The 17,591-nt window shown below is 55.0% G+C and overlaps 1 protein-coding gene and 2 long non-coding RNA genes across 3 annotated transcripts in view; 2 read left to right on the forward strand and 1 right to left on the reverse strand.

Moving 5' to 3' along the window:
- Window positions 1-357: 357 nt before the first annotated feature.
- LOC130708307 (uncharacterized) lies at window positions 358-7,868 on the forward strand. The gene is made up of 3 exons (XR_009008493.1): window positions 358-426; window positions 4,006-4,839; window positions 6,067-7,868. It is a non-coding gene; the product is annotated as an uncharacterized LOC130708307 (long non-coding RNA).
- Window positions 7,869-7,996: 128 nt separating this feature from the next.
- Window positions 7,997-11,701, reverse strand: LOC130708308 (uncharacterized). Its single transcript, XR_009008494.1, has 3 exons — window positions 11,335-11,701; window positions 8,777-8,933; window positions 7,997-8,138 (listed from the first exon to the last, which is right to left on the reverse strand). It is a non-coding gene; the product is annotated as an uncharacterized LOC130708308 (long non-coding RNA).
- A 3,729-nt stretch (window positions 11,702-15,430) lies between these two features.
- Window positions 15,431-17,591, forward strand: part of LOC103005422 (uncharacterized) — a 67,192-nt gene continuing 65,031 nt past the window's right edge. Inside the window, exon 1 of the mRNA XM_057547577.1 lies at window positions 15,431-15,552. The gene's annotated coding sequence lies outside the window, so the exon portion shown is untranslated. The remainder of the gene's footprint in view (window positions 15,553-17,591) is intronic.

Below are 17,591 nucleotides of genomic sequence, written 5' to 3' on the forward strand. Positions count from 1 at the left end.
GTGAGGACTTGCTCCCCTCCCGTGCCAAGTACATCTCCTCTCCTGCTCCCTTGGCCTCCAAAGGCGCCTCTGGGCAGCACCAGCCTCCTCCCTTCCCCATCGCAGCCCAGGGTCTGCAGCTGGGGGGGCAGCGGGTGCACTGTGTCCCCCCCCCCTTTCTGGAGGGGCAGGAGGCCCCAGCCCCTCCGGCTTCCTGCTCCCGGACCTGGCTGGCGGAGATGAGAATCGGTTGCAGAGCTGGGAGCCAAGCAGCACACAGAACAAACAGAATTTTTTTTTGCAACTAGAGGGGGAAGCACAGAGCTAAAAATAAAACGAAAAGATCAGTATCTGTCAGTCTGACAGCTGATTGGCTGCTCGGAGATGCATATAATTACCAGCAACTGGCGCTGGGTAGGCAAAGCCGGGAGAAACTGCTGAGACGAGGTTAGGATTTAACCTTTAAATTCTGGAGCCACCCGAAAGCCGAGGGGAGGACGCCGGGCGTCGGTGCTAATGAGGCTGGGGGTGGGCGGTGGGCGGCTGAGTCCTGGGCAGGTCCCGGGGGGCTCATCCTGGAAGGCCCTGGGAGCCCTTCTCCCTGGCCACCTCCCCCATCAGACCGGGAGTGCGTTTGATTGGGCGGCCAGGAGGCATTGGTCCTTCTCCCCGCCCAGCGGGGGGGGGTGGTGTCTTACGGGAAATCAGGGTCTCACCCTGGCGTGAGTGAGGGGGCTGCCTAGGGCTCTGGGCCCCGCCCAGACTGGCCTCCTGTTGAGGTCCACCCCTATCCCCACCCACATTCTTCCGCTTTTCCCAGCCTGGTGTTCATTTGTGAAACCCATGCCGGCTCCCGTTCTTCCTCCACCCCGGCTCCGCTCCTTCCTCCAACCCAGAGTCACCAGTGCTCCTGGCTGTTTCCTGCCCCACCTGGGGAGGGCAGCTGGGTACCTCAGGCTTGTCCTAGGTCCCCGGAGATAGACAGAAATAGCAGGACTGGAGGGATGTTGTGGTCTCACTAAGCCTCAGTTTCTTCATCTGTAAAATAGGGGTGATGATAATAGGCAGATGCCAGGGGTGCTTTGGGCCCTGTCTTGCATCTTGATTCTCTCACCTGAGCCAGGAGTCAGGAGATACGGGCTCTCGTCTTAGCCAGAAATTGTCTCTTTCTTTCTTGGCAGTGGTCTCCCCATCTGTAAATTGGGAGTAAGAGCTCCTGCCCTCTGTCCTCTGGGGTGGGGTAGGGGGGGTGCCAAGTGAGATGGCATAGGTGACGGAGCTCGGCAAACTGTACCTGTCGGGGCAGGTGGGAAGAACTTCTTGCATCTTCTAGAACCACCACTTTCTCCCTTCCAGGCTTTTGCCTGTAGGTGTGGCCTTCCCTTCAGTGTTTCCTCCTCTGGGAAGCCCTCCCTGATGCCCCAGCAGGTCCTCTCCTCCTGCTGCCCTGGGTGTCTCACCTCAAGCTCAGGCCCGGCTTATCTGCCTCCCACACAGGTCTGTGAGCCCTCTGGGGGCAGGAACCACGTGCCTGACGAGGGCCTGGTCCAGAGCCCCTTGGGAAGAGAGACACCAGATTTCTGATGCAGGAGGAGATCTTGGGCCACACTCCAGGCTTCGGGCAAGCAGTGGCCCCTGTTGGTGGGGAACCGTCTTTCCCCAGTGATCAGCAGGTCCCAAGTACCTGTGTGGCAGTGGCCCTTTCCCTGTGCTCTGCAGGGCGGCCGGTGGAGCTGCCACTGGGTGCTAGGACCTAGAGAGCCCAGACTGACTACAGGAGACCCTGCCCAGAGCTCCTAACTGGGGCAAAGGGCAGGTGGGGGAGGCAGTAGAAGGAAACCATGAGTTCACACTGGGGTAGCCCAGCTGTGCCTGCCCATCTTAGACACCTTCCAGCCATTATCTCATTGACTCCCCACAATAACTCATTGGAGGCAGTGCTATTGTTATTCACATTTTGCAGATGAGGAAACTGAGTAGTTAAGCAACGTGGCTAGTGAGAGCAGAGCCTGGATGCACCCAGTCGCCTTCCCCCGAGGCCAGGCCCAGCAGCCCCTGCCTCTCTGGGAAGGACGAAAGGGAGATGCAGGGAGGGGCGATGCTTCTGGAGCAGCTGCCCTGAGACCTTCTAGGCAGACAGATTGTCACAGAGAGTCTTGAGAATGCTTCTGTGTGTGGTGTGCAAAGGAAATCCCCTTTGGTGTCTCTGAGAGATCAGGACGATTTAAACTGCTTTTCGATGATCTGGGGATGTCAGACTGGTATTGCTTTTGAACGGGACATGGTGATGAGACTGGGCCCCAAGGCAGCCCAGTTTCCTTCAGGTTACGGTAATAATCGTCGCCACAGCAGCAACTAAAGCAGTTTTCACGGGCTGAGCACTCACCACCACGTGCTGAATGCTGGGCTCAGCCTTGACTTGGATGCACAATCTGCGTCCTCACCACCAGCTTGAGATAGAGATTATTCTCATCCTCGGGTTATTTCCTTATAGCTGATATCTGAGCGTGTTTGTCTCCATGCTCACTGTCTCCCCTGCTAGGCAGGGGAGCTTGGTGAAGGCCCCAATCTTGTCTCTCCCATTCATTGCTGAGTCCCCGGCACCCAGCATCAGCTCCTCAAGGAGCAGCTGGACAATAAAGCTTTGGTGGACACATTTCAGATGAAGAGACTGAGGGTCAGAGAGGTCACACAGCTTGCCAAGAGGGAATCCCAGGTTTCTGTGGCTCGAGAGCCCAGATTCTAATCATCAACTCATACAGCAGCTTGAAAGACCCTCTCGGAGACCTGCCTCAAGACAGCCACAGAGCATAAGTCCCCCCACCCTTACCCCCTGCCCACTGTTCTCAGGCCTTGTACTAAAGCCCAAGAGGCTTCTAATCTGAATCTGCCCCCTCCCCACCTTTTGCCTGATTGCCAGGGAATCAGATGGAAGCTGGCCAGAGTTAGCTCAGGCTTGGGGAAGTTGTACTCTTCCAGAGTTGCCTGGTGTTTTTGGTGTGACCTGATTCAAAATTTCCTTCCCTGTCACATTGGTTCCCACTCAGAGAAATCTTTGAAGTAGAGATGACCTTATTATGTGGTTACTGGCCCGGTTAATTCATATGTGCAGTTGATCATTGCTGCTTCTCTCTGGGATGGGGCCCTTGGTTCTGGGGGAGTCTAATCAAGGGTCTCATGGAGGCCAGGGGTAATAAACCCAGGACGCTCATGGTTAAGAGCTTGACTCTGTCACTGAGTGACCTTGGGAACCTCATTTGACCTCTCTGAGCCTTGACTTACTCATTCGTAAAAGGGGGACATGCATGGGGAGTATCTATCTTGAATGCTGGCTGTAGGTGGGAAGAAAGAGGTCAAGTTTTCTCTTTTTAAAAAAATCACACTTTCACAAATAATATACAATTTTTATCCCTGTACTTTAAGAAATGTTAATTAAAAAAAAATCTGAACACCAAACAGTACCTGAGCACCTGCCATGTGCCCAGCCTTGCATCGGAGTTGGGGCTGGATAGAGGTACCCCGCTCGTGGGTGTGGCCTGTGATATGTGTGTTCACCTGCTCAGGCCGACGTCACAGCAACACCACGAGGTTCGAGGGACTGAGATTGCCATTTCCCAGGGGAGGAAACAGGCACAGAGAGGAGACGTGACTGGCTTTACGTTCCACACTGAGAAACTGATGAGTCTGGCATTGGACCTGGACGCTCTGTTCTACTGATGAACAGACCTGTGAGTCCTGGCTGCAGGGCCCTAAGTGAGCTTTCAGGGCACAAAGACGAACCAGGGGTGCCCCTGCCCTGGAGGAGCTACGTCCCCTAGGAGAGGGGGACACATTGAGAAACCAGTGAAACGTGGTGTAACAGGGGGCACCCGAGGCTGCGTAGCTGATCCATCTCATAAAGAATCACCAGAAAGACCCCCGAGGGAACTTGCTTTATAAAAAGTCCCCTGGTTGGTGCATCAACATCAGAGTTCTAGGCCCTTCGATGTGCTGATGGATGGTACATTTTTTTTTTTTATACCTCAGAACGGGCTCCGCTCGAGTTGTATTTGAAACCCAGCTGGCTTGTCCTACACTGTGCTGTTTAGTCCACGATCACGGGGCCTCGGGACCGGGGTCTCCAGCTCCTGCTACGCAGACGCAAGAGGATCATTTTTTAAGAAGTAGCTTGCCCCTCCCCCCCAATCCCGAGTCCAAAGGTGACTTCAAGTCCCTCGTGGAAGGACACCTTCCAGTGGTCAAGAATCTGGGGTCCCCACACCGACAGGGTGTCTCCAGATGGACAAAGCATGTGGCAGGGGCGTGAGCTGAAGTTGTCAGTCGATCGCAAGCCCCCTGTATCCACTGGACCTCAGAGCCCCGGCGGTTAACCTCTGAGTGCTCCTGACCAGAACCTCCAAGGCCTTACACCTCCTGTGGGTGTGGGGTGGAGGTGGGAGGGATGGAGGGGAAGGGTCTGCCTAGAAGGAGCAAGGGAAGCACCATCCCAGCCCCAAACGTGCACTCAGACAAGCCGAGATGGGAAGAAAGGTGCAGAGCAGAGTGGAAGCCGTGGGCAAGGCCCACCGAGAGGTCTCGTTGCCGGTCTCTACAAGAAATTCAAGGTTGTCAGTGGCTGGCTTCCTGCGAACAGGAGCCCACACGTCATGGTCTGCTTCCGTGGAGAGCGTGGCACGAGAGCATCTCGTGAAGACCTGTGAGACCGGGTGGCTCAGCCCTGCCCGCTGGGGCTGCCTCCAGCACTCGATTCACTTTAAAGAAAACAGAAGCTGATTCCTCTCTGCATCCCCACCAGAAAAGTTCCTCCTGCGCTTATTTGACCTCAGGCCCATGCTGGCCCAACAAGAAAACTGCCTCTGTGTAAGTAATAGAAGCTTTCTCAGTTTGGGTTAATCAAGGGCATCCATGATGCTGTGCGACTCCCATCGGAGAGTCTGAAGGAGCACAGTGGGTTGATCTAATCCCAGCCAAAGCAAAGAAGGGTGATGTCGTTTGGAGCCTGTGGTGGCCTGGCCCTCAGTCAAGGTGCAGTGACCATCAGGGATTTCAAGAGGCTGTAAATAGCATGGAGTCTCCCCCCCCCCACCAACCCCCGCTGCCAGAAATCCTTGGAGGGCTTCCCCAGGGAACCCCAGATTGGGAACCACTCGGCTAAGCCAGTTGGGATGAGGGTGCAACTCTCTGACAATCCCTGCAGCCTCTCCCACTTCCCCATCAAGGAAGTCCTCCTGCCGGGGGGTGTCCAGGGAGAGCTTGGTGGCTGTGAGGTCATCCTGACTCTGCCATTTACCAGCTGTGTGATCTTGGGTAGATGGCTTTCCCTCTCTGAACCCCTGGGTCCTATTGCTTCCTTCCGGGTTGGAAGCGCTCTGTAAGGGCTGGGTGTCTTTATTGTTGCCATTACCTCTTGTTCAGGTGTCCTGACTTCCCACCCTGTCGTGTGTGATCCTCTCACTGGATTTCCGTGATGAAAGAGGGATGCAGGGGCGGGCAGAGTGCGCGTGGAAATGGGGCTCGGGAAATGCAGCTTCTGAGAAGCTGTCTGTGACGGGAGCCTGGAAGGTGGGTGAGGAAGGCAGGCGTGGCGGCCTCTTAGCGGGCAGGCTGCAGGCACCTTGAGACGGCAGTTCTGGGGTGCCGCCGAGCACTCCCCATCTTTAATGTGCCTAGAATCACCTGGGAATCTTGTTCCAGTGCAGACTCTGATGGAGCAGGCCTGGGCAGGGCTCCCAGGTGAGGCAGGTGCTGAGGCAGCTAGGGCCACACTCTGAGTAACGAGGTGCCCCCACTGGGGCCTCCGGCCCAGGGAGGAGGGCAAGCCACTTGGTGTCTGGAAGCGATGGTTCCAGAAAGGCCTGAGAGCCGCCAGAATGTCCATGCAGGGAAAGATGAAGCAACATGAGGGTAAAATTATGTTTTCAACAGAAAAGGCCTCTGCCTGCTAGCGTTCCCACCCCCCATGCAGCCCCAGGGGTTTGAAAGAATGTGGTTTTCTGAGCACAGCCTTCCTTCGCTGAAGGGGGTGGATTCGCTCTTAAAAAGTTGCCTGTAAAATGATTTTTTTCTATATCAAATGCTGTTTTCCAGTGGTGCGTGTTTTAAGACCACGGTTGCATTCCCACTGAGAAGTATCCAGCTCTGAGGCATTGTTGTTGAAGACGTGGCAAACACGAGGGGCGGGGAGTTCAAGGCCACAGCATGGCCTGCGTGTCAGTGGGCCTTGGAGCTGATGAGAGCTGGAGCTACAGAGGTCAGGAACCAAAATCTGAATCCCCAGTGGTCCCCAAATGCACTGAGGTCCACGGCCAAACACTGGCTCAGAATCCTGACCAATAAATACCACTGATTGTATGACTGGTGGGACCAGAGGGGACCCAGGGCAAACCAGCCCTTCAGCTGGAAGAAGAGCTCAGAGAGACTGGCCCTCTTGTCTTTGTACATAACACCGTCAGCCACACTCTGAATATCAGGCTAAGAGTGTTTTTGTTTTTATGTTGGACACAATTGTCTAATGTGCTATAGGAGCCTGCTGCCATGGCAGTTTGGCTGTGCTTCCCAAAGAAGCTCTGAAACTATGATGCCAGAGTGCCACAAAGACTCCTGAGAAACAGCTTCCTTGCCCAGAGTGGTCTGGTTGAATATGCCAAGGTGCACTGGGCATCTTGAATAAGAGACGAAAGTCCGCAATCTGCCAATACTGGACAGACTGTGGTTTTCAGAGCATAGCCTGGGGTCAGTATTACAAGGAACACACTTTGGGAACCCAGTCAATGAAAGGCCCTCATAACTAAAAGGTCTCTCTGTTTCTGTATTAGTTATCTACTGCTGCATAACAAATCACCTCGAACTTAGTGGCTTAAAACGATAGGCATTTATTATCTCAAAGTGTCTGTGGGTCAGGAATTCAGAACTGGCGTAACTGGCTTGTGGTCTTCACCGAAGTTGCACTCCAGGTGTCAGCTGGGGCTGCCGTCACCTGACAGCTTGACTGGGGCTGGAGGATCAGCTTCCAAGGTGGCACACTCACCGGCTGGCAGGGCGGTGCTGGCTGTTGGCAGGAGGCCTTGGTTCCTTGCCACACAGACTCCTCCACAGAGCTGCTGGAGTTTCCTCACAATGTGGCGGCTGGCTTCCCCCAGATGAATGCAAGAGAGCAAGACTGAAGCCTCTCATGACCTGGCCTTGGAATGCACATGTGATCCTTTCCACACTGTCCTATTGGTCCCACAGGACAGCCCTATTCATTGTGGGAAGGGCTGAAGGAGGTCGAAATCGTTTGGAGACCATCTTGCAGGCCAACTGCCATGGTAAACATCTCTCCAGCACAAGGACAGATAACTTGCCTCATTCTTACAGCTGGTTTCTTACCATTTAGTGCCAATTAGTAACTTTGAGAAGGGACCCTGCTAACCTGTGATATGAAGGAGGAGGAGACCAGGAATTTATCAGCCACGCCAACACCCCATGAACAGCAGCAATAATAATCATCCAGGCCCGTTCGTTGAGCCCTCACCCTATGCCAAGTGCCTCAACAGCATTGTGGAGACATGCATTCCTTGTCCCCAAGCAGCAAGTTCCACAATATTTCCAAGTTAGGCCACTCATTTTTATGAAATGTATAAAATGAGATTTTTTTTTTGGCAATGATGGCTACAGGGACACAAGCAGCTTTGCCCCCTGAAAATACAGAGACAAAATCCAAGACCCGTGTGAACCCACGTGGAGAAGACTGGAGTGGGGTGTAAACTCAGGATGGATAAATGCCAAAGAGAAACACATCATAGGGACTTCCCCGGTGGTCCAGTGGTTAAGACTCCACACCCCCCACTGTAGGGGGCGTGGGTTCGATCCCTGATCGCGGAACCAAGATCCCACATGCCACATGGTGCGGCCCCAAAAATGAATAAATAAATAAATACATAATAAATAGGTGAGATAAAATATTTATTTCGTGTGCATTAACAGAGTGTGAAGAGTCAAGGTGAGCCAGGAATTCTTTGGTTTTGCCCCAGCCTCCTGCTAGGAGAAGGGGTCACATCTCCGGTGGTGGCCTAGTGGTAAGGAGCAGACACCTGGGTGCTCAAGACACGTGTATCCCAGGCCTGCCATGTCCGTTATTAGCTCTGTGACCCAGGCAAGTGACTTCATGGTCCTGCTTCCTGTAAAATGGGGTAATAATGGCCGACTCTTCTGGTTGTGATGAGGCTTCAGAAGGTGCTGGAATGCTCTATCCTGGCAAAGCTGATGGCGGGTCACCAAGGTGGTGGCACCCCAGGTTCAAAGAACCTTTGTAGAAGTGCCATTGCCTGGAAAGATCTTTGCTCTGTGACCGAGAGTGGACCCCGAGCCACAAAACAGACAGTCGCTGCTGCTCGGGCCCCCTGTATGGGCCACCCCAGGGGGGCTGGAAGGAACTCAGCTCCTGCTTCTGCTGGGGGCATGTGTGGGCCTGGAGCCGGCCCAGCCCTTTCCTGTCCTGTCCCAGCATGATTTCAACAGAGGGAGCGTCCTGGGCATGTTTTCCCCTCAGAAGTCTCAACTCGCTGAGCAGGGTTTGGGGAGGTCTGGCTAAATTTGCTGTCCCAACAAACAGACCAGGCATAGAGATTCTCAGAAAACACAATGTAGGCACTAGTTCCTGATCCCACAGCCTGGGCCTGGCTTGACGGAGGGTTTTTGGGTCAGGCTGGCCTGACAGCGCTTGGCTCCATCCCTCAGGGCTGTGTGACTCTGGACAAGTGTCTCCACCTCCCTGGCCCTCGGTTTCCCCATCCCTAAAATCTCGGGTTGGGCTTACCTGCTGGCCCTCAGTGGGTTCCGAGGAGCCTGGGGTTGCCCAGGGGGACACAGAGCCCACGTGGGTGTGCATGGGGCGGGTCCCAGACCACCCCCTTCTTCTCCAATCAGGGGAGCTCCGTTTTCATCTCTTTGGTATGTTGGTGTTCTAAGCAGCACTTCATTTAAAAAGAAGAAGAAAAAGAAAAAGAAAAAAACAAAAGGAAACATGTCTACAGCGAAAACAATACAATCAAGAAGTTTCCCACCAACTTACTTTGTCCCCTGGCTCATTCCTTCAAGCTCTAAGGGAACAGAGGAATAGACGGCCTCCACCAGCTGGGTTTAGTGACTGCCCATTTCCAAATGGTTCCTGGTTTTCTGGATTTGAATCTCTGTTTCCGTTCGGCCTCTGTGAGGTCCCGTGAAAGGTGGGGAGAGGAAGGGGCTTTGATTGGGGGGTCCACAGAGGTCTTGGGGTGCCAAGGTCACGAGCAGGCTGGGTGTGCTGGCTTCCTCTCTGGACATGTACTGTGGGCATCTCAGATGCATGCCCCTCGGCCCCCGTGCCCGAGCATCTCCACGGTAGCCAGCCCAGCTGCACATCTGCCCTCAGTGGAAGCGGGGCGGGGGGGGGGAGGGCAGCCCTTGCTGCCTCTGGGTCTCAGTTTCTTCATCTGAAGTGAGGAGACTGTGGGCCTGAAGGGTCTCTCAGCCCCTTCCAGCTTCAACACTCTAATTGCTGCACTTATCGAGCTCCAGCTGTCTGCAGACTGGTGTCTGGGCCGGGGGAGGGGTGGATCCCATCCTGGGAGGAGGAACCACCTCAGCCTGCTGCCTCTGGCTGGCCCGGGGATGGCAGGGCTCAGAGTGCACCCTGGGCCCCAGGAGGACCAGGTGCCAGGCCCAGCTGCCAGGCTGCCATTTGAAATGTCTCCTGTTGGTGGCACTTTGGTGAGTTTCAGGTCTCCTGGTCTTTGTGTGTAGTTGATTTGTACCTGAAACCTTAGTTAGCTAGCTCCCTTTCTTTGTTATGGGAATCTTAGTGCCTGAGGCTGAACCTGACCATGTCTTTCCCCAGGTAAAACCCTTCCATGGCTTCTCACTGCCCTCAAGACAGTCCAAGCTCTCCCACCTGGGGGCTCTCTACCCTCCCCCCCTCCTCCAGACACACAGACTGGACCGTGAAACCTCTCTCTCCTCTCTAGAGCCTCACATCCTCTGCTTGACACACTTTCCCTCTCCTCTTCTTGTTGCTTGCTAAATGTCACTTCCTCCAGGAAGCCCTCCCTGCCTAATTGAGCGACTTTAGTTCACACTCAGGCTCACCCTGTCCTTCTCCTTTGTAGCACTCATCATTGTAGTGAGCTAAAAAAACGCCTGTTTATCTGATCCGCACCCCTCCCCGCCACTAGAATGTGGGCTCTCTGAGCGCCCCCCTTTTGGATTTCCCTGTCTGTGCCAGGCCCAGTGCTGGGCACCCAGGGAGAGCTCTGGGAATGCCTGCTGAGTGAATCCTTGACTGGCAACTGTATGAGCCGACATGCAGCCTGTTGATCCAGGTTGCTAACCTGGGGCCAGCCAGGGCTGCCATCAATGCGCCTGACAGGGTCACACAGTCTGGGAACCCAGGCCCAGCCCCATCCTCTGGCCTGTAGGCTCTGCCTGGAAGGAAGGAAGGGGTTAAGTGTTTCTGGCGGCCCCGTGCTGGGTCTGTGGCAGTTCCCCCTTCCGGGGCTGCAGCAACCGAGGTTGGCGAGGAATGTTTGCAATGCAGAGCTAGGAGGGAGGGCGGCTGGTGGAAGTGGGGGCCTGTGGAGGCCAGCCGGCCAGGCTCCCCAGTTGAGCAATCGCCCAGGCCCAGCCGGTTCCTGTAACTCCTGCCCCTCCTGCCTTTTCCCGCCCTGCCAGCTACCTCCACCCGCTGCCTGCTGGGCAGGGGGGGACGGCCTGTACTCTGGGGCCTGCAGTGAGAGGTGGAGGGACAGAGGCCCAGAGAGCCTGGAGGCCGGGGTGAAAGGGAGGGGCTTCCAAGGAGAGAGAGAAGGAGTGCAGTCAGCTTAGCCACCTTGGCCCAGAGAGCGTAGGGCTTTTGCCCAAGGTCCCTCAGGGAGGCGCCACCACCGAACTGGGCCACACCCTCGATTCCGACGGGTTGGTGCCCACGGCACCAGGCTACAACTTGACACAGCGTGGAGGGCACTTTGCCGCTCAGATGGGCAGCTCTGAATCCCAGGGACCCCCTCCCAGCTGAAGGCAAAGACCCCCCGGCCCTGGCCTGGCTCTTCACTCAGGGCTAGGGTCTCAGAGAGGATGATGGCTCTCACTGGGCTGGGTGCACCCACCCCCCGCCCCGCATCACCTCCCCAGCACCATCCACTGCCCAGCCTGTCCTGGGGACACCGGTCACCTCCATTCCTTCCCTCCGGGAGTGTGGAGGAAGTGGATGAAAGGCAAACTGGTTCTCAAAAGCCCCCCTCCTCCTTCCTTCCAGTTCCTTTCAAGGAAGAACCTTTGTGAATTCTGAATAGCATGTTGAGCCCAGGCACAAAACTGATTTCTTTCTTCACAAGCACACACCTTCTTTGGGGGGAAGCAGCATTCCCTGACACTGTAGAATGAGCTTCTTCTGTGGACAGTATTTACAAGTGGCCTCTGGGGAGGTGGCCTCTGCAGTCATTCAGACCCAATTCGAATCCCGGTTCCACCACCTTCAAGCTTTGTGGCTGCGCACCTCTGAGCCTCAGTTTCCTCATCTGTAAAGTGGAATTCAGAGAGAGGGTGGGCGGAGCAGCAGGACCCCTCTGGTTCTGCGGAGACTCTGGGCCACTTGCCTTTCCTGGTCCCATAGATGTTCAGTCTGTTTGGGGCTGGCTCGGGTGTGCCCCACCGGGGCCCTGGGCTTTGCCTAAGCTGCCAGGGGATGACGGTGTCAGAGCCCTCAGAGGTGCCGCCTTGGCCACATCTGGCTAGAATCGGCAGTGGATCTCCTGGGACCCACATCTCCAGAGGGCGGGGTAGGTGATCCATGTGAGCTAGAAGTTCCTGTGAGAATCAAACACCACGTTTATATGTAAAGAGGCTTGCAGGAGGAGTGGCTTGCCAAGCCATCTAGACATAGCGAGGAATTTTAACCCCAAAAAACACAGCAGTAATACCAAGAACCCTCTTACACTCTGCTCTGCAGCTAAGTCCTTACTGTGAGCCAGGCAATGACACCTACTTTATTCCAACAACACGCCTAAGAAGGAAGAATACTGATCCCCCTTTTTTTTCAGGAAACAGAGAGGTTGATGCACTTGCTCAAGGTCACACAGCTTGTAAGGAGTGGAGCCTGACTTGGCACTCAGGCCTCTGCCCTCCAGAACCTGTGCTCTTAGCTGATCTCTTCCACACCTGGCTTGGGATCCGGGCTCTTCACAGAGGAGATGGGCCACCTTGGGTTAGTCATTAAGCCCCAGAGCCACCAAGTGAGAGAAAAAGCTCCAGCACCCACTGGGGATGGGGGAGGCGCTGTGCTAAGTTATCACTACCACTGGGTAAGCAGAGCTCAGAGGGGCCAAGCCTCTTACTCCAGGGCACACAGCCCGTCCAGCCAGGACCCACTCCCAGAGGGACTGATGATGCCTTCCAGTCCCCTGGTCCCCTGGCTCTCTGTCCGCGAGTCCACCGAGGCGGTGGCCGGGAAGGACCCCCAGAGCCGACTGGGTTCCGCGGACAGATGGACAGATGCCGGCCGCCCCCCTCCCAGGGCCAGTGGGCTGTGAGGCTTCGCCACCTCCTCCCGAGCAGGTTTCCTTTAAGAAACCAGAAGATTGATTTCCTGGCAGGCTTGCCGAGGAGCCCATCCAAATGGTTTGCATGTCTGCATTTTTTACTGCTACGTTTAATATGTATGCAAATGCCGGCCGGCTGCGCCGCGGCTGCACAGTCACACGCGGCGCCCCATTAAAGCGCCGTCCGGGCGCGCGCATCATTCGAGGCGACGGGCTCGGCGGCCCTGATAGATGGGGTGCGGGGACGGAGACAAATGACGGGCTTTTGTAATTTCTTTCTCCGTTTTGCGGGGGCGGGGGCGGGGGGCGCGGTTCAAACCTGGAAACAGCAGAGATTTAAATATATGCAAAATTGCTTGGGGGGCTTGGGCGGGGGTGTAGAAACCTGAACTGGGAGGGGGGAATTCAGTGTTCTCCTCCGTGGGAGTCGGGCTGGAGGCTGGAGTGGGGAGCCAAGCCCCCACAGTCACCTTCTGGCAGAGAGAGCGGCTTTGCTCCTGATAAGCAGCCGCGGTCCTATGGGAAGCGCTGCTTCAGCCGCAGAGAAAAGGAAAATGCTGGTTATTTTCAGCCCGGTTACGCCCGAGAGGCCACTGCCTCGAGTTTTTCCCATCCCCCGCCCCACTTTCTCTTCTTGGGCTTCCAAGGCTTGTAACTTTGTAGGTATGATGTATGTCATTTAACTCACACTAGCCCTAAGAGGTGGATCGCACCCATTGTACAGATGGGGAAACTGAGGCTCACGGGAGCGAAGTCCTTTGGGGAGGGTTGCAGAGTGAGTGGGAGGTGGGGTGGGACTCCCAGAGCGGTATCCTTGACCCCCTCGGCCCCCGGCCAGCTCTTGCTTTGTGGAGTTTGCTCCCAGCCATGGGGGGTGGGGCAGGTGTGGAATCTGCCCAGACTAACCACCCGCCAACACCCCCTGCTCTGCAACCCGAGCCCCCCTCGCGGGCCCTCAGCATCCTACCTGTCCCCACCTGCCTGGTAACACAAGCCCACATCCGACTGAGCCTGAAGACTGAGCTCCAAATTTCCAAAATACTGCTTCAGCCTAAAATTTGAAGTGTGCGTTTTAAAGGAATCTTTCCTTATTTCTCAGGATTTTAGGCGACCCAGCAGCTGGGGGGCAGCCTGGAGGATCATATGAAGATGGAAACATTTCCCAGAGGAGGCTCCAGCCTAAAGAGATGGCCACTCTGGAGCAGATAGCTCAGACCAACTAGAGAGGCAGTTGTGTGTGTGTGTGTGTGTGTGTGTGTGTGTGTGTGTGTGTGTATGTTTGTGCCGTGTGGTAGTGTGTTGGGCTATGCTTGTGTGTCATTGTGTTTATCTGTTTGCCAGTGTGTGCGCATGACAGTGTGAGGGTGGGATTGTGAGTGTGTCCGGGTACACACGTGCGTGTCAGTGTGCATGTGTGTGTGTTGATGTGACAGCAGCTGAGAACGCTTGTCCTTGGGCTGGCAAGCAGCTGGAATGTGAATTTCCCTGAGGGTTTCCAGGCCTCTTGCCTCCCCCATCCCCATCCCAAATCTGCTCCCCTTTCCAGCGAAAGCCTCTGCTGTTTCAGCGGCAGAATGGGGGTTAGGACACCTCACAGGCAGCTGTGAGGATCCAAAAAGGCTGAGACCCCCTAAAGCTCTGCATAGATGAGGAGGACTTTGATTATTGGGGGATGGGGTGTAGCCTGTTGCCTGATGGGTGAGCCTGGGAATTCTGGGAAGGAAACAAGGGGCATGCACAGCTGTCTGGAGAAGCTCTCCCTGTGTGTATGTGGGTGAGTGTGACATCCCCCCCCAACCCCTTCTCCCTCTCCCACCCCTCCCCTACTTCCCTCTCCTTCCCCCACCCCACCCCCACTCTCTTCCACTCTCTCAAGTTCACGGTACCCTGGAGTCCCTTGGGCCATCTCTCCTGCAGTTTCCCCCCAGATATCCCCAGGGCCCACCCTCTCCCCGCCAGGAGTCCTCCCTGACCACCCACTTCCGCCCCTTGCCCTTGCCACCTCCCACATCCCATCTAATTGCTTGTTTGTTTCCATTTGTCTATATCATCTATCCCACAGGAATGTGAGCCCTGGGGGAACCTAGGACCCCCACCCAGGCCAGGCTCCTTTTTCCAGGCGCAGATCCTCCCTCTCAACCAGTCTCATTCCCCCTGAGGCTCACCCTCACCCTCCGTGTCTGTGGAGCCCAACCGGACGGTGACCCCACGTCCTAAGTCCTCCCCCAACTCGTCTATGTTTTGGGACAATCCACCCTTCTTCCAGTCCTCAAGGTGTCACCTTCCCTGAGCTGGCCCCACACAATCACAGCACCAGTGGTACTAACGGTGATTGTTTCCTGTAGCCTATTTGCATCACCGCATCAAGAAAGTTCTTTCATGGAGAACCATTGGAATGGACCTCAACACTGCCCCTCTCTGAATACTTCCTCCCCTGGGGCCCTCTGAAGCATCTTGTAGAGCATCCCATAGCCTGGGGAGAGGGTGATCCCTGGGCCTCACTAGGGCCTCCCCTAAACTGGTTGGAGCAGACACTAGTCGCTGGGCTGTTGAAATAGACAAGGGAGAAGATGCAGGAACCAATGAATGCACGGGATTTGGCAACACGTCTCGCTGGGCGTCCTGTCCCGTGTTCCCCTGGGGGTCCGCACCTTCACTCCCCAGCTGGTTGGGGGGCTGCTGTGTGTGGACCGGCTGAGTCAGGCCCTAACCCCGGGCAAGGGGCCACATTGGCTTTCGCTGATCTTGCTGACTGGGCTGAATATGCGTCTCTGTCTCCCTCAGCCACCCGCCATTACTCATGGTTGGCATTTATCCCCAGGCAAGGGGTGACACTTGGAGCAGCCCGCAGCCTCCTGCGTGTTCTGAGGAAAGGGTGGCCGGAGGCTGGGCTGCGAGGAGGCACGGCAGGAACAGCTGCTGCTCTGAGTTCAGTGACCACGAGCTGAAAAATTAGGACACAGGATGAAGCTGAGGGTTTTCTCAGATTTGTTCGTGTCATGAGTGGAAAAGTCTTACAAAGGTATGAAAGTTAAAGCCTATTTCGTTATGTAAGTAATGGATTGTCTGTGTTGAAAAGAATTTGAGTTTCCCAAATCAAGGAGGTTCTGGAAATTAATAATTCAATTTGATGAATATTTGGGGGGCCCCTGCGTCAACCCTGTCCTTGGTGCTTGCACGATAATGGGGAGCAAAACGGTCGTGATTCTGGCCTCGCTGAGCTCACCTGGGGAGGCTGACATTCCTCAAATAATTTCACATTTCAGTACTGTGAGCGCTGGGAGAAGCACTATGCAGGGGGTGGGGGTGGGTACAGAGCCGTGAAGGCCAAGGGTTCCCATGTGGACAAGGGGTGGGGATGTCCAGGAAGGCTTCTTGGAAGAAGTAATGTTTGAAGTGAGACAGAGCCTTTTAGGAGTTAACTGTGGGAGGGATGGGAGTGGAGTGGAGTGAAGAAAGCACATTTCAGGCAGGAGGAAAAGCATATGCAAAGGGCCAGTGGCAGAAAGGAGTGCTGGGTGTTTGAGGGACAGGAGGCAGCCCAGGTGACTGCAGTGTGATGAGTGAGGGGAAGAGGAGTTTGGAGACGTCAGCAGGGACCAGTCCGGGCAGTGCCCACCAGTCCGTGAGAATGTGCTGGATTTTCTCCTGCCGGCAATAGGGAGCCATGGACTGTTTGACACAGGTGGGACCCGATCGTACTTCTGGATGTGGATGACAATGAGGATGATGATAATGCTGGTAATTAAGGGAGGTGGTTAGTGAGTGCTTACTATGTGCCAAGCACCATTTCAGCCATTTTACAGATGAGAAAAGTGAGGGCTGGGAAGGGAAGTGGCTTATCCAAGGTCACGCGGCTGGCAAATGGCAGAGATGGAACTCAGACTGAGTCTGTCTGGCTCCTAAGTCCCTGCCCTTGTCCCACACACAAAGCTGCACTAGACTAGACGTGGAAGGACAAGGGACATGCAGATGACCGGCCCCTCTCCCCCCACCCCCCACCTCCCTGTGACGCTGCCTCCTTTGCGCTCTGTGTCCCAGGCCTGGGTGGGACTCGAGTGGGTCACAGGATCAGGTGGGGCTGGAAAGGCCGAGCTCAGTCCTGCTCAGGCCCAGTAGGGGAAGTAGGGGGTTGCAACATCAGAGGCTGAGGTTCTGGAGAAGTTGGGACCCCAGCTGGGGTGGGCACAGGTCACTGGGGCACACAGTCACACTGTGCCCCAGGAGCACAGCCCCACTCACCTGTTTGGGATTCGAGGATTTTGAGTTGTGGCTACGACGTCCCCAGGACTGGAGCAGCGGCCCCCTGCTTCCTCCTCTGGAAGCAGGTCCAGAGGACCGCACCAGTGGCATTAAAAAAAAAATCCCATTCCCTCAGTGACCATCAGGGAAGTGCAAATCAAAACCACAATAAGATACCACCTAAGACCTGTTAGGATGGCTACTACCATTGGAAGCTTGTGCACTATTGGTGGGAATGTAAAATGGTCCAGCCGCCGAGGAAAACAGTATGGCGGGTCCTCAAAAAATTAAAAATAGAATTACCATATGATCTAGCAATTCCACTTTGAGATATATACCTCAAAGAATTGGAAGCAGGGTCTCCAACAGATATATGTACACCCACGCTCATTGCAGCGTTATTCACAGTAGCCAAAAGGCGGGAACAACCCAAGTGTCCATCAACAGATGAATGGATAAACAAAATGTGGTACATACATATAATGGAATATCATTCAGCCTTAAAAAGGAAGGGCATTCTGACACATGCTTCAATTTGGATGAACCTGGAGGACATTATGCTAACTGAAATAAGCCAGACACAAAAGGACAAATATTGTATGATTGCACTTATATTAGGTATCTAGAATGGGTAAATTCATAGAGAATGGTGGGTGCCAAGGCCTGGGGGGAGGGGTAAATAAGGAGTTAGTGTTTAACAGGTACAAAGTTTCGCAGGATAAAAAGGGTTCTGGGTCTTCCCTGGTGGTCCAGTGGTTAAGACTCCACGCTTCCACTTCAGGGGATAGGGTTCGATCCCTGGTGGGGGAAGTAAGATCC

Source organism: Balaenoptera acutorostrata, chromosome 6 (genome assembly GCF_949987535.1).
Source record: "Balaenoptera acutorostrata chromosome 6, mBalAcu1.1, whole genome shotgun sequence".
Classification (NCBI taxonomy): Eukaryota; Metazoa; Chordata; class Mammalia; order Artiodactyla; family Balaenopteridae; genus Balaenoptera; species Balaenoptera acutorostrata.